The sequence below is a fragment of the Neofelis nebulosa genome, chromosome 4, assembly GCF_028018385.1.
Source record: "Neofelis nebulosa isolate mNeoNeb1 chromosome 4, mNeoNeb1.pri, whole genome shotgun sequence".
NCBI lineage: Eukaryota > Metazoa > Chordata > Mammalia > Carnivora > Felidae > Neofelis > Neofelis nebulosa.
In genome coordinates, this window is record NC_080785.1 from 44,682,757 (window position 1) to 44,697,256 (window position 14,500).

Consider the following 14,500-nt stretch of genomic DNA (forward strand, 5'->3'; position numbering starts at 1 on the left):
ACCGAAGCCCATGGATTCATTATATAGTAATTCAGCCCTCTATTTCCAGTCAACTTCAGGATCTTACTCTTTTTATCCCCTCAAGTAAATACCAACCTCAGCTTTTCTACAGTCCTTATTTGCTATTAAGGCCAATAAACCCTAATGGTGGCCACAGAACTATGGGTCAGTATCTGCTTAATATCTTTCCTTCCCGCCTTTGATCACAAAGACAAAATGAAGACTCCAATTTCCTGGTTTCCTTTTCATATGGAAAAGCTTTCAGGGGCTCTGAAAGGTCTTCTGGCCCATATTCTTTGAGCAGCTCAAATGCATCCTACCTTCATGCTCACACATGGGCCATTTGCTTGTGATGCAATGAACAAACCAGCTTGTCTTCTCTCTCTTTTAAAACTCCAAACACTAGGTAAGACAGTAAAGATCATAAGGAATGGCTCTTTCATGTTAAAAGAATTATTAATTCCAGGATTGTCACCAGATTTCCCCATTTCCTTGCAAAGCATTTATTTTTCTATTCTCTGTGCCCATTGACCGGGCTCTTTAAAAGCCTAACGCCAGTAGAAAGGAAACAGATTTTTACAGATACATCCTGTCGGCCGTTCTGGGCGCACAATCCTGGCCCCTGTCTCCGGGTCTGTCTGAGTGCATGAGGGAAGAGAGGATTTGGGTAGCCCTGACTCTGCACAGGAATCTTGGGCTCTGATCCTGATCAACAACAAAGCTACACGGTGTTCAGTCCTCTCTCCCGCCTCACTGGTTGGGTCCTGGGTCATCTAAAAGTGACCCAGGTGGTTCCCTGCACCGGGCTCTCAGTGAAAAGGCATCTCAGCAACCAGGAGAACTTTGACTCTGGATTCTAATTCTGACGCACAAATAACCCAGCAGGGCAAATCCAGCCCTTCTGGTTGGCCTGGCCTTATGAACAAGGAGGCAGTAAGACCAGTACCCTTTCACTCACAAAAACAGACTTAAAAAGATTTACTTTGGTGCTTGTACTTTGAACTACACACCAAGAAAATGACACTGAGGTCCCATTACCGCTTTGGTCTAAGAGGGCATACACTTAGCTCCTAACCCCCTAAGCCATGGGTCCCTCTGCATTCTCATCTCTAACATTTGGAGATAGACTGTAGAGGACAAAACCAAAACCAAAACCCACACATAAGCCCCGTGATCCAAAAAAAAAAAAAAAAAAAAGATCATTGAGGAGACAAAATCTCAGAGAATTGAGTCCCTTGAGGACCCATAAACACCTGGAAGCAATTCTTCTTGTAATTCTTCCACTTTGTGCAGAGGCTCTCCAGGTGCGGTCCCCCACCCGCAGCATCACCTGGGAACTTGTTAGAAATGCACATTCTGAGGCCCCACCCTAAACACACTGAATCAGCTCTCTAAATGATTCTGAAACTTGCTAAAGTTTGAGAGCATAGAATATACAACAGGTGCACAAAAACTAGGAAATAAATGAGTGAGGAATAAATGGAAAGCTTTGGCTCTACTGAACCACTGCTCTGAATAACCTGCTCCAGTTAATGTCTGAATGACACTACAGTATGCCCCTTCCATTGTCTGATGGATGCTGGGGCATACACTGTTATGATCGGGCTGAGGCCTTTGCCTCCGGGCCCACTGTCCACACCCCTCATTGTTTATGACACTGCACCATGGAATACCCTTCTCCTAGCTGCCTGGGCCAGGCTCTTGCTGGCCTCCACAGCCTCGAACATGCAGTCTTCTATGGCTGGAACCTTTTCCTCTGTCCTTTTCCCCAATACATTCCTCCTCTTTTTGTGCAACTAAACCCTACATATGTTTTAGGAAGTCACCTCCTCCAGGCAGCCACCCCCTGGCAGATTCCCACAGCATCGTGTACATCTTCTTTCAAAAATGCATCCCTCCCTATGTACAGTCCTGTTTACTTGTCCCCCTCACTCACTAGCCTGTTCTGCAAGTTCTGTGAGCCAGAGGACTGACTCATTTATCTCATTCACTGCCGTATCTCCAGCACCTTGAACAGCGCCCACTGAATTATGTAATCAATCAATCGTGACTCTAAAATAATCCTTTTTACAATAGATAATATATATCTATTTTATTATTTATTGATTTCACTGACTCCTAGACATGAGTAATTGACCATAAGCCTAGAAAAGAGGACTGTGGATATATAAAACAATAATTCACCATTTTTTTCCCTTAACTAAACTACCCCTTGGTCTTTTTATCTTTTTTTAACCATATGCACACTTCTGAATTCTTTTCCCTGGTTGAACCATTTCCCCTCTGAAAGCCTGCGTGTGAATGCCTACGACTCCTTGTCTGTGCCAGGTAAGAAGAAAAATGAGATTGAATTGCAGATTTCCATGTAAATAGAAGAAAATGTGTAGAAGGATCCAGGAATGTAAAACGTTACCTCTTATTTTGTATTCACACGTTCTCCATTGATTTAAATTTTTGCCAGCTCGATTGGGAAATGGTCAAAGAGTCCCAGATGGCTGTCAAACTCAGTACAGCTCTGAGCTCTGGACCGAAGCCCTGTAGCTGCTCCCACAACATACGAGGGCCACCATGACACCTTGGAGAAGTCCACGGTGTTGCCAAGACACCAGCTAATTCTCAAGATGCTGCACCTGTCCCTGTGTTTTCACTGAGCCACAATGCTGTACTCATAATACATCAAAGTTCCAACAAATCTGTGTGGCCTGATGGAAGCCAGCCTACCCAAGGCCATCTCTGAGGACTCCCATATACAGGTTCTCTTGATTCTTAGTTCTGGCACCCAACTGCATACCCTGATTTTCTAAAGGACGATGTGAAACACCAGGGCTCAGGCCTGTCCTCACGTAAGCCACTATATCTTGCTGCTGATACGGCCAGCAGAAGTCAGCTCCTTGGTCATTCCATCTGGGCTTTACAAGGGGAACCTCATTCAGCCTCATAAGCAACCGTTGCTCTATTTCATGATGAAAAACATGGAAGTTCAGAGGTGTTAGATCCCTTGCCCATAATCACTTCACTTATTTCCCAACTTGTTCCAGAAAGGATTTAAATCACCTTACAAAACTACATGCAGAATGAAATAAAATGAAACTTAGTAAATGAGGAAAATGCACAAGGTAAAAATGAAACCAGGATTGTGATTAGTTTAAGAAATAAAATCCTCAACTGAAGTTCTGTACATTTGATTGAAATGGGTCACAAACTTGCTCTGAGCTGTCTGGTTACCACTGGCAAGAGGAAAAAAAAAATACAGTCCATATCCCAAAGGACTTTTCTCATAAGAGAAAGCCTTGTGTCTTTTATCAGAACCTTTAAATACTTCATTTGCAAACAGTATTAACCAACAATATTTTCTACATCGAAACAACAGCAACAAAAGAAATGAAGAGAGGGAAATAGGGCAAGGGGAAGCATAACAAGAAGACATGAGCTACTAGGAAGGTCTAAACCTCAAACAGAACTCAGGAACCCCCCTCCCAGGTCTCCTAGGAACGATGTAGCTAATACCCCAGTAAGAACCTTGAAGTGTCATGTGAAGGTTAAATTATGCTCAGATACTATTAAAGAAAGCAAAGAATATTGACATGAAAAAAGTCAGAATTTTGCATACATTTCTTCTTTTCCAGTACTCTGTATTCTTCTAAGAAAAACAAAACATGACACATGAACTCCTTCTATTGTTAATCTCTACCCTCATTAGGGATGAGTTCAATTTTTTAAGTTCACATCTAAATGCTTCTCTAAGAGAATTGTCCCTTCTTCCCCTCCCCTTCTGGGTCCATACTGTCAGTTGAAACCATGTGTGAAGCGTACATTGTGAAAACTTTAATGAATTCCCAACTGGCTTTGGGTTTGTTTGCTTTGTTTTGTTTTAAGAAAAAGCATCCATTTCCATGCAAGATATGAAGAAGTTCTTCCGGCTGGGTCTAGAAATGATCACATAGAACAAAACCAAAACACGTCTTCAGGCTCTGGAGCCAGGCTGAATAGGTTATACTGAGGGCTAACTACAAAACAGGTTTCTATTTCAGAGCAATGAAATCATATTAATAATAAAATTGCCATTGACTGAGCATTTGCCATATTCCAGGCCTGGAGAAAATATCCACGTGGAGTGCCTCCTGCAAGCCTCATAACAAACCTTCAGAGCAATCCGATAGGTCCTCTTACCGCCCTCTTCTACACATGGCACATCCCGGGCTTCAGCAGGCGAACTCACCTGCCCAACAGCACACAACTTGGGAATGGAGGAGCTCAGAAATTAATGCAGATTCCAAAGTCTGCCTGACAATCACAGGCATTTTGTACCATTTTATCCATCACTTATTAAAAAGGATTTCTTTGTTTATTCATTTTTTTTCTATTTAATCGTTCAACATATATTTTTTCGAGTACCAGGAAATATAAATATTTCACGCGCCTTCTTAGGTGTTGGGCATACGATAATGAGCAAAACATAGAGCTTCAAGGAGGCTACAGCTTAGTAGTGATAAGGTTTTTAAAAACAAACTTAGAATACATTTTTCAAATCTGCAATGTTAAGGGAAGTACAGAACCATGTAGTAGAGACAGGGAACCCAGAACTGGTGGTGTCCCATCAAACTATATAAAATGGGAAAGTTTGAAATAGTTAAAAAAAAAAAAAAAGAGTGCTCATATTGCACTTTCTGTCAATATTTAAAGAACAGTAAATCCAAAGACAAGTCCAAGTTGCTTTCTACATAGAGTAGCTGTCTATTACTGTGTAAAAAGGTTAGTGGCTTAAACAACAAATTACGTGGCTTAAAACAGCACACATTTACTATCTCTAGATCAGGAGTCCAGGCAGGGACTCTGCTCAGAGTCTCACAAGGATGTGATCACGGTGTTGGCCGGGGTTGTTGTCTCCTCTGGACCTCAATGGACAAGGATGTGCTTCCGAGATCACAGGGCTGTTGGCAGCATACCCATTCCTTTCTTGTATCTTCCTGACAAGTATGTGTTTTTTTTTAATTACTTAATTTTTCATTGAAGTATAGTTGACATACAAAGTTATATTAGCTTCAGGTTATAGCATGGTGAATCAACATTTACAGACATTACAAAATGCTCACCGTGATAGGTCTAGTTATACCTATCACCACACAAAGCTATTACAATATTGTGGACTGTATTAACTATGCTGTACTTTTCATCCCCATGACTTATTTATTCCACTTCTGGATATTTTCCTAAAGAAAAACACACTAATTCAGGAAGATATATGAAGCATTATCTATAATAGCCAAGATATGGAAGCAACCTAAGTATCCGTCAATACATGGATGGTGGATAAGGAAGATTTGTACATATGCAATGGAATACCACTCAGCCATAAAAAAGAATGGGCTCTTGCTATTTGTGACAACATGGATGGAGCTAGAGGGTATTAGCAAAGTGAGTCAGACAAAGACAAATACTATATGATCGCACTTATATGTGGAATCTAAAAATCAAAACAAACCAACGAACAAAGCAGAACAGAAACAGACTTAGAGATATAGAGAACAAACTGGTGGTTGCCAGACTGGAGGCGGTTGGGGGGAAGGGAAGGGTGGAAGAGGTGGAGGGGATTAAGAGGTACAAATTCCCATCACTTTCTCAAAGTGTCAGTCGTGGCAGCCTCCTTTCAGGTCTTCAAACGGGCCACACCCTCCCAGCCCTGGGGCCTCCTCGAAGTCCTTTCCCATCTGCAGTGGATTCCACTCAAAGCGGAGCTCCTCATGCAGCCTCTTTGTGTGCACCTAATTCAGAGCTAGCCTCCCTGACTAACCAGCCTGTTTCCTCCATTACTCTTCTCACAGTTGGCAGTGACCTTGTTTCTTATTTATAGTTGTCTGCTCATGCTAGACTCCGGGTCCTCTGAAGGAAAAGTTTTTGTCTCTCTTGTTCCGTCCTGAATTGCCAACCTGCAATGGTACCCGGCACACAGCAGGTGCTCAGTTGAAAGTTGTAAAAGGAGCAAAGTAAATAATTAATTAAATCCTCTTCCACAGACTCGTGGCGGAGCAGGATATTTGAAAACTTGAATGGACAGTGAGAGACGTTGAGACCAGCCATGGACGTTCTTACCAGAGTTCCCAGACCACAACAGGGAAATGAAGAAAACACTATCCACGTCAGCTTCGCTCTCACGGATGGAAAATGCCTTATGCTCATAAATAATGAAAATGTAAGGAAGCTACACCAGACCGTCTCCTGCTTACTGAGAATAATCAAGGCATCCCCTAAGCAGCCAAGAGAGGTGCTACAAAATAATTAGTGTTTGACCTGTGACAATGACACTCATTCAAATCTGTGTTCAAAAGCCTCATCTAATTGCATCCCAGAATGTAATTTTCTGAGGAGAAACACTGCAGGATTCTAGGAAGTTGATGCTGAAAATAAATTCAAAGCTAACATTAAAATCAAATCAAAATTAGATTTAACCTTGAGCCAGACAGGTTGTATAGTGAAAAACTGACCTTGCCCCAAAGTCTGGCCCTGGTCTTTGGCTCCCCAGGGGTGTGAGGGAGTGATCCCCAGGCCCCTGGAATACCCTGCCTATCCGGAGTATTGTTTTCTACCTGGGGGCTTTGGACACCAGACACTCTAACAATGGGATTTATGGTGGGGATTTGGGCCATATCACAACAGTCCCAACCTCCAGAGGAACTGGGTATGAAAGGCATTAGCATGGCCTCCAGGAGGAGCTGGAGACCACGTCATCCATGTAGATAGCAGGTGGTAGTCCCAGGAAAATCTTGGGATACCAAAGGCTCAGGTGAACTTCCGTGATTGGAAGTACGCTGTGAAGAGTGAATATTGCCAGCACTGTGGCCAAGAGGAGTTAATGCCAGTCCGTGACTCCATAAGAGATAACAGCAGAGGCTCATGCTTAGCCCTTTCCTGGGCTCTGCCCTGTGTCTCTTCTGATCTTAATCTATATCCTTTCCCTATAATAAACTATAACCACTAGTGTAACAGCATTCGGTGAGTTATGTTAGTCCTTCCAGCAAATTATTGACCCTGAAGGTAATTTGGGAATGCCTCCAAACTGGTGGTGTCAGAAGGGAGGGTTGTCTTTGTAGTTGGCTGGCCATACAGTTGGCTCAAACTCTCCTCAAAGGGTAACCTACTTGTTAAGATAGGTCCCATTTTTCTTTGTTTCTTCTTTAAACCATAGTGTTCCTCTCTTCTTGATATGAAAATTTATTTATTTTTTTTTTTTTTAATTTTTTTTTCAACTTTTTTTTTTTTTTTTTTTGGGACAGAGAGAGACAGAGCATGAACGGGGGAGGGGCAGACAGAGAGGGAGACACAGAATCGGAAACAGGCTCCAGGCTCCGAGCCATCAGCCCAGAGCCTGACGCAGGGCTCGAACTCACAGACCGCGAGATCGTGACCTGGCTGAAGTCGGACGCTTAACCGACTGCGCCACCCAGGCGCCCCATTGATATGAAAATTTAAACAGGAGATGATTTTAGACTTGGATGCAATGATGTTCCAAGCAACCCTGTACCTTTCTAAGCATACTTATGTATTTTTCTTTCTGCTTTGGCCCCAAGAAAACTGGACTAACCTGGAGGGCCCTTCTGAGCTGAAATCCAGGCATCTAGAAGAAAGTTTAAAACCTTTCTTTTGGGTTATGCTGGTGGGGCAAACAGGAAATAATCTACCTGTGGCTGCCATGGAAAAGAATAAATGAAAGATGGAGGGGAAAACCACAATGAGGCTTTGATTCCAAAGTGGCAGAAGGCTCAGGGCCAGTGACAAGGTAGAAGGGGTGTGCCTCCTTGGTGAGAATACTGAGAATTCTCAGTACTGAGAATTCTGAGTGAGAACACTGCACAGGGTCAGTTGGCCATGGCAAGATCACCCCACTGGAGGTCAGTTGCTGTGCCTCCAGAGGAGGAGGCTAATTTGAGGTCCTAAGACCAACTGAAAGAGACCAACACAGAAGTGTCTGTGGATGAAAATACTGCGTAAGAAGATGGCAAGGCCAAATCCTAGCTGAGACACAGAAGAGGAGCTGGGAGGTCCAGGTGGCTTTTACGTGAATTGTGAATAGACACAGGTAGGTGCTAAGGTCCAGAGGCAGTCACAGCAGTAGGCTCATGCAATAAGAAGTGTGGACAGTTCTTGGAGAATTGAAGGTAGACCAGAGGCGCTGCTTGCCCTGACTAGTCTACTCCCTGATAAGACCGAGATGCATGCACATTCTGACTATGGGTGTGTAGCTGCGTGTGGGGATAAAGACGTAAGATGGACGTGGAATTGAGGGTAGCAGAAGTCACAGTTAGTTCAGAGAGGATGAAAACAGGAGAGAGCTTGGAAGGGAGCTAAGAAACATTTCCTTCCAGGGGTGACTTCCAGGGGTGATGCTGGGTGAAATGCAAAAGGGTAGGAAAGATATTCCCCATTTCCCTGTGAACCTAAAATCCAATGCGGGGGAGACAATGGCAGTGCAATATAGTATAGGTGCTAAATGATGATGAGCACAATCAGCATATCTAAGAAACTAAAGAAAGAACATTTATAGCAGCCTGGATGAGACTTGAACTGTACCTTCAGCTGAAATCAATGTAGAAAATGAGGGCATCCCAGGCAAGGGAATAACATGGACCCGGAAGCAGGAATGTACATTGTATATTTAGGCACAGTGAAGGGAATAGCCTAGGGCAGAAGTTAAGAGTGAGAGCAAGAGCCAGAGAGCAAGAGGGCGAGAGAGAGTGCTAATAAGTAGGAAGCTAGTCTGACAGGTGGTACAACTCAGGTGTCTACTGCCACCTGGTGTCAGCATACCTTTTTGACAGATTCAGAGGGACTCCTCCTGAAAGATTAGTTTGCCAAAAGAAAAACAAAAAGAAAGGCCCATGTCATACTTAAAAATGAACATCTCATTTGCTTTAGGACTCTAGTTCTAACGGCAATTTGAGACAAGTTATTAAAAGATGTAAAGAGAAACGTTCTAAGCATGTTCTTCTTTGAAGCAAGGGAAGATTGATTTTAATTATAGAATAGTAGTTAGCTTTATATGACTTTCACACACACACACACACACACACACACACACACACACACACACACACGAAGTCTGTACTCCTTGCCTGATCTCTTCTCTTGTTTTATAATAAATGATTAGTTTCCTTTATAGGAAAACACAAAGTGGGTTCTCCACAGAGTCTGTGATCTTCTGGAAGGAAGCCACTGTCAGTCCCAGGACGCCAGTATATCCAACACCGTTGTGCTATCGAAGTTCTAATATCCTCTTGCTCTACCTCCCGCCCCCTACCTCCCGGTACCTCTGCAGGAAGGACACATCTGTGAATCCTCTGGCATTACTTCAATTCCTTACAGCTGTAAAAACCACTGCATGGAAAGAAAAGAACATTTCCTAGACTGGGAATCCCCAGACACTTTCCCATCCCGAACAAGTGAACAGAGCTTTTGCTCTGATGAATTATACCCCGTTAAGGAGAGCAGAGAGAGGAAAACAGCGCCAAGATGACTGTGGTCTACGAATGTCTGGGCTTTGTGGCAGTTCCCATTCATTCTTCTGACTTCTCTCCTGCCCTGACTTAAGAGCCCTGCTTTACTGGGAGGTTACACTTTCTTGTTACTATTTTATCCAGGATTGGGTCTGCATTAGGGAAAAAGCCCATTGCTGATGTTTCATACGCAGTAACTAGGTCTTCTCTTTCCCCAGTATGACCCACAGAGCCCAGCCCACCTCCTTGCCTCTCCCATCCCAAGGCTGCCAAAGTTTTTCTTCAGTGTGGCCCAAAGCAGCAGTGGGGAGCAGATTTGATATTGGCTGCTGAGGGTCTCCAGGGAGCCTTTGAGGTGGGGGATGGGGGGGGCATCTGCCTATTCCTCCTAGATGTCTCGGCTGGCATCCGGGACACGAATAGACAAGGCAACATGAGGCCGGGAAAGTAAGGTGAACAAGAGAAACGAGAAGAGAGGCTTGAAAATACTCGACATTTTCCCCTCGGGGAAGTCTCTGTGTGAATCCAAATAGAATTCAAATGACTTTGCATCAATTTTTCCACAGTACACTATCTCCCTAGCTTCTAGGAATTTCTCCATAACACACCAGTGAAGGAGAATGCAAAACATTATTAAAGGGAATTATCTAATTTAAGGACAAGTCAATTAGCAACTCTAGGACTTAAGACACATTAACAATGCAGCCAGCTAAAAATTTTATGTGATTCATAATTAAATTACCTTGCACCTAAACATATTTGATTAATGAATTAAACCAAATTATGCTGATCACAAAGATTAAATTAATATTTAATTAAATATCACATTTTTCTTTTTTTAAATATCACATTTTTATGCCAAATCAGCCCACGAGGGGTAGAATTGATTTGTGAATAAAAATTAGCAAAACCTAAAAAGTTTCCCAAAAGAGATAAAAATTTTTTTTGGCTAATTTCTTACTCACAAAGTTTTTCAATTTTTCAGATGATAGTTTACTATTTAAAATGTTGAATTGGATAAAAGACCAAAATAAAATAAAAATAAGAGTCTAAAATCCTAGACATCTCAAAAGTAAATTCTAATTCAGAAAAATTATAATTATTATTTTCACTTTATAAGAATATTTCTCATACTTATAATAGAATTTGCCCTGTGGAATTTATCATATAATTAAGAAAACCCCAAAAAGGTACCATTTCCTCAGAGAAATGTCTTCTTTGTTCCCTTTCTTCTCCATTGTCACAAACACAGTGGTGCTTGGAAGGCTGCATTTGTATGCTATGTGACCTTATTCTTTGTCCTTGAGGGAAATACTCATATTTCTTTGGAGGGTGAGGGGGAAATACAAGGAGTCAAATTTATATACAATTTATGTATATGACTTTTCATGATATCAAGGCAAATCTCTTTAGTCCTGTAATGATTCAAAACTAAGGTCACAACCACAGTCATGACTGTGTTTTCAGGTTCATTTTAGAAATTCCACCAATGACATAAAATATATAAGCAAAAATTTACATGGGTGAGATATCATATGATTGCCATTTTCTTCCTTATTCATTTTAATATTATTTAAATGTCATACAATGAACATATATTACTCTTAAAAGACAAAAATGCATTTTTATTTTTTAAATTTATTTTTAATGTTTATTTACTTTTGAGAGAGATAGAGAGAGAGAGAGAGAGAGAGAGAGAGATTGCGAGCCAGGGTGGAACAGAGAGAGAAGCAGAAGCAGGCTGCAGGCTCTGAGCTGTCAGCACAGGCCTGATGTGGGGCTCGAAACTGCGAGCAGCGAGATTATGACCTGAGCTAAAGTGGGATGCTTAATTGAGCCACCCAGACTCCCCCAAAAACACGTTTATAAAAAGGATTTCAGGGGCACCTGGGTGGCTCATTCTGTTAAGCGTCCAACTCTTGGTTTCAGCACAGGTCATGATCTCATGGTTTCACGAGTTCAAGGCCCATGTCCAGCTCCGTGCTGACAGCATGAGCCTGCTTGGCTGTCTCCCTCTCTCTCTCTGCCTCTCCCCCACTTTTGCTGTCTCTGTCTCTCTCAAAATAAATTAATTAAACTTAAAAAAAATTTTTTTTAAAAAGATTGCAATGGAGTCTTCTCTTATACTATCTCATTTAGTGTCACCAATGAGAAAGAGTTGACTTTTAATTGTTCCAGGGATTTATCAGTGAGAAGCTATCCAATTAGTTCTCCATGATGTAAGCAGGAGAAGATATCAGCAATCAGAGAGATAAGTAGCTAAACTGAGGACAAGATTCTCTAGGGAAAGAAAGGGACACAGGACAATAACACACGGTGCCAGTACTGGTTGTCTACCATGTACAACATGGCACTGCCCATTGACCTTGGTCCTCGGAGGAGAAGCCCCACCAGGCCATTACTGTCCTACCTATTCTATAGGTAAAGAATCTGAAACTCAGCTAGCCACCAGGGTCACACAGCTAGAACACCGCAGAGTTGAGATTAGGTCCAACTCGGCATCACTCAGCACATTCTCTGTCCATTGCTTCCTAAAGCCTCTCTGAGGTTTGGTCCTCATCGGAGATCCCATGGAACACAATTACCTTTCTATGTTGACCCTGTTTATCTTCTTTTTCCTGTCACATGTATCCTTGAAAGAAAGGAAGAAACCCGAAATCTATCCAACATTGGCCACCCTCACCCTCACTTGAAAATGCAGGAAGGCGCACCTCGTGGTTGGGGCACGAGATCATCAGCACGATGTGTGACAGGCAGGTTGTCCAACTCCACTCTACTGAGTTCCCCTGCCTCTTCCAGGAAAGAGTGGCTGGCCGCAGAAGGGTGCCCTGCCACTACACCATGCATGGCAGAACGTGAGCTCATCTCCCATCACATCTGGTGCTCCAAACCTCAGTACACAAAGATCCCGGGAGCATTCTCATAAACTCCCCAACTCTACACATCAAGCCCCTTCCACAAATAAGCAAGCCCCACTATAGTGCTGTGGTGGCTGCAGCAACTTCCAAGGGCAGAAGGCAAACATTTGCCTGGCCACCTAACAATTTTGGTTCTCTCTGTTCATGACTATGCCATTTCTCATGACTTCTGCCAAGGTGTTAATCATATTTCTGTTTGCAGTCCAGGGATCATAATATGAAATAAATCACCAAAGGGAAAAGAAATAGAAATTTGCAAAAAGGGACTAATCTCTGCAGCCCTGCTCTTCAGTTTTTGTTTTCAACACACTCCTTTGAAATGGGATAAAAATCAAAGGTGTAGACTATTGGGGACCTGGGAGAAGTACAGCCTTTCCTTTCTTTGTTAGACAGAGAAGGGTCTAATCAAAATCTGCAACCGAGGCAGGGGAGCTTCCCAAAGAGTCATTATGGTTGCTCATCATTTAATTTAATTAATAGAAGAAATTACAGGAGCCATCAATTACATAGCATTTGGGCACATGCATTTACGTTATAATCACATTAAATCTGAATTACAACTCTTTCAGGTAGGTTCTTTTATTATCCCCACTTCACAGATAAGCAAACTAAGGTTTAGAGAGCTTAAATCATTGCTCAAGGTTGTAAAGCTGGGCTGTATTTTTAGCCCCAGAAGACCACAAAGTTCTTAATTGGTATGCCCTACTGCTTCCCCTCAGACTTTCAAGTGATGAGTATTTAGATTCCAAACAAAGCCTGGTTTCTCTGCCCAGCTCTTCAACTCACTCCGAAGTCTTACATTAAGATTTTTCAATTTAAAAAGCTATGCAGGGGCACCTGAGTGGCTCAGTTGGTTAAGTGTCTGACTCTTGATTTTGGCTCCAGTCATGACAGTTTGTGGGATCAAGCCCTGAGTTGGGAACATCTACTGTCAAGTGAGGAACCCATTTGGGATTCTCTCTGCCCTCCTCTGCTCACACACGTTCTCTCTATCGCTCTCTACTCCCCACCCCAAAATAAACAAATAAATAAACCTTCTTTAAAAAATGATCTTTCAATTTCAATAGACAAGGGTGGGGTCAGTCTAGGGGGTGGTACAGGAAAGAGGAAGAAGGGAACCCAGGGATTCAAATTATAACAGGAAAATGGCTTGAAAGAGCTAAACGTAGGAGTTGGACCCAAATGGTTTGGCAGACACAGCCATGTTTAGGGGTGTGTGATGACAGGGACAGTCCTTTTTCCACTTCACTTTGAGCTGTCTTTGTAGAACTTTATCTTTTATGTCCAAAGATCAAATAAAAAAAGATCACATTTAACGAGAACTAGGGGAAATAAACTGGTGGCAATTAAAGAGTAAAAATAACTTTTCTGTGGCTTCAGACCACAGGAGTTTTCTCATTTTAAGAGGCACAGGCAAATCACTTAAACAAGGCCTTTTGGGCTGTGTCTTCTCATGTTTCCTCCCACACCCATCGTGGTTAAAGTTATAGACAGTCATAGCTCTTGAACCCATGGAATTGTGTAATAAATGGAAGTACAACCAGGCCAGACTCATCAACTCACAAATTCAGCCTCGCAGCATGGAAGAAAAGGTTATAGAATCCATATTCTCAATGAGAGACCTCTCTTCTTCCATCTTCAAGCCTTCTTTCTACTGTCCCCTAAATTTGGTTGTGAAGTCTGATAGTTGGCCAAGATCTAAGGAATCCTCATTTCACTGCCTTGTTTTCCACCTGCAGATGTTTGGGACTAGACCAGGAGGCAGACCCGAACTGTTCCTCGGGCCTCAAATGACCAAGCTCACTCAAACACCCAAGTCACCCAGAGTTGTTTGAGATTCCCATCTCTATCCTAAACCACTGTAGTTTAGACAGAATTTGGGAAGCACTCCTCAGTCTTAGAGTCAAGCTAACACCTAGAAAAATCACCAGCCTTCCAGTGAGCCTGCAGACACAAAAACAGAATGATCTATAGGAGACAGCTCTGAAATACTCCCTACAATTTCTTTATTTGGGACACAATGTGGTACTCAAAATAAGATCAGTCTCAACACAAGAAAGAAAAAGTGTTTATCCTGTGACTTGGGGTCCCTTG

The 14,500-nt window shown here is 42.4% G+C and overlaps 1 protein-coding gene across 4 annotated transcripts in view; it reads right to left on the reverse strand.

The window, feature by feature from the left end:
* The window catches only part of BMPER (BMP binding endothelial regulator), a 254,725-nt gene that overhangs the window by 57,978 nt on the left and 182,247 nt on the right, over positions 1–14,500 (reverse strand). The window lies entirely within an intron of this gene.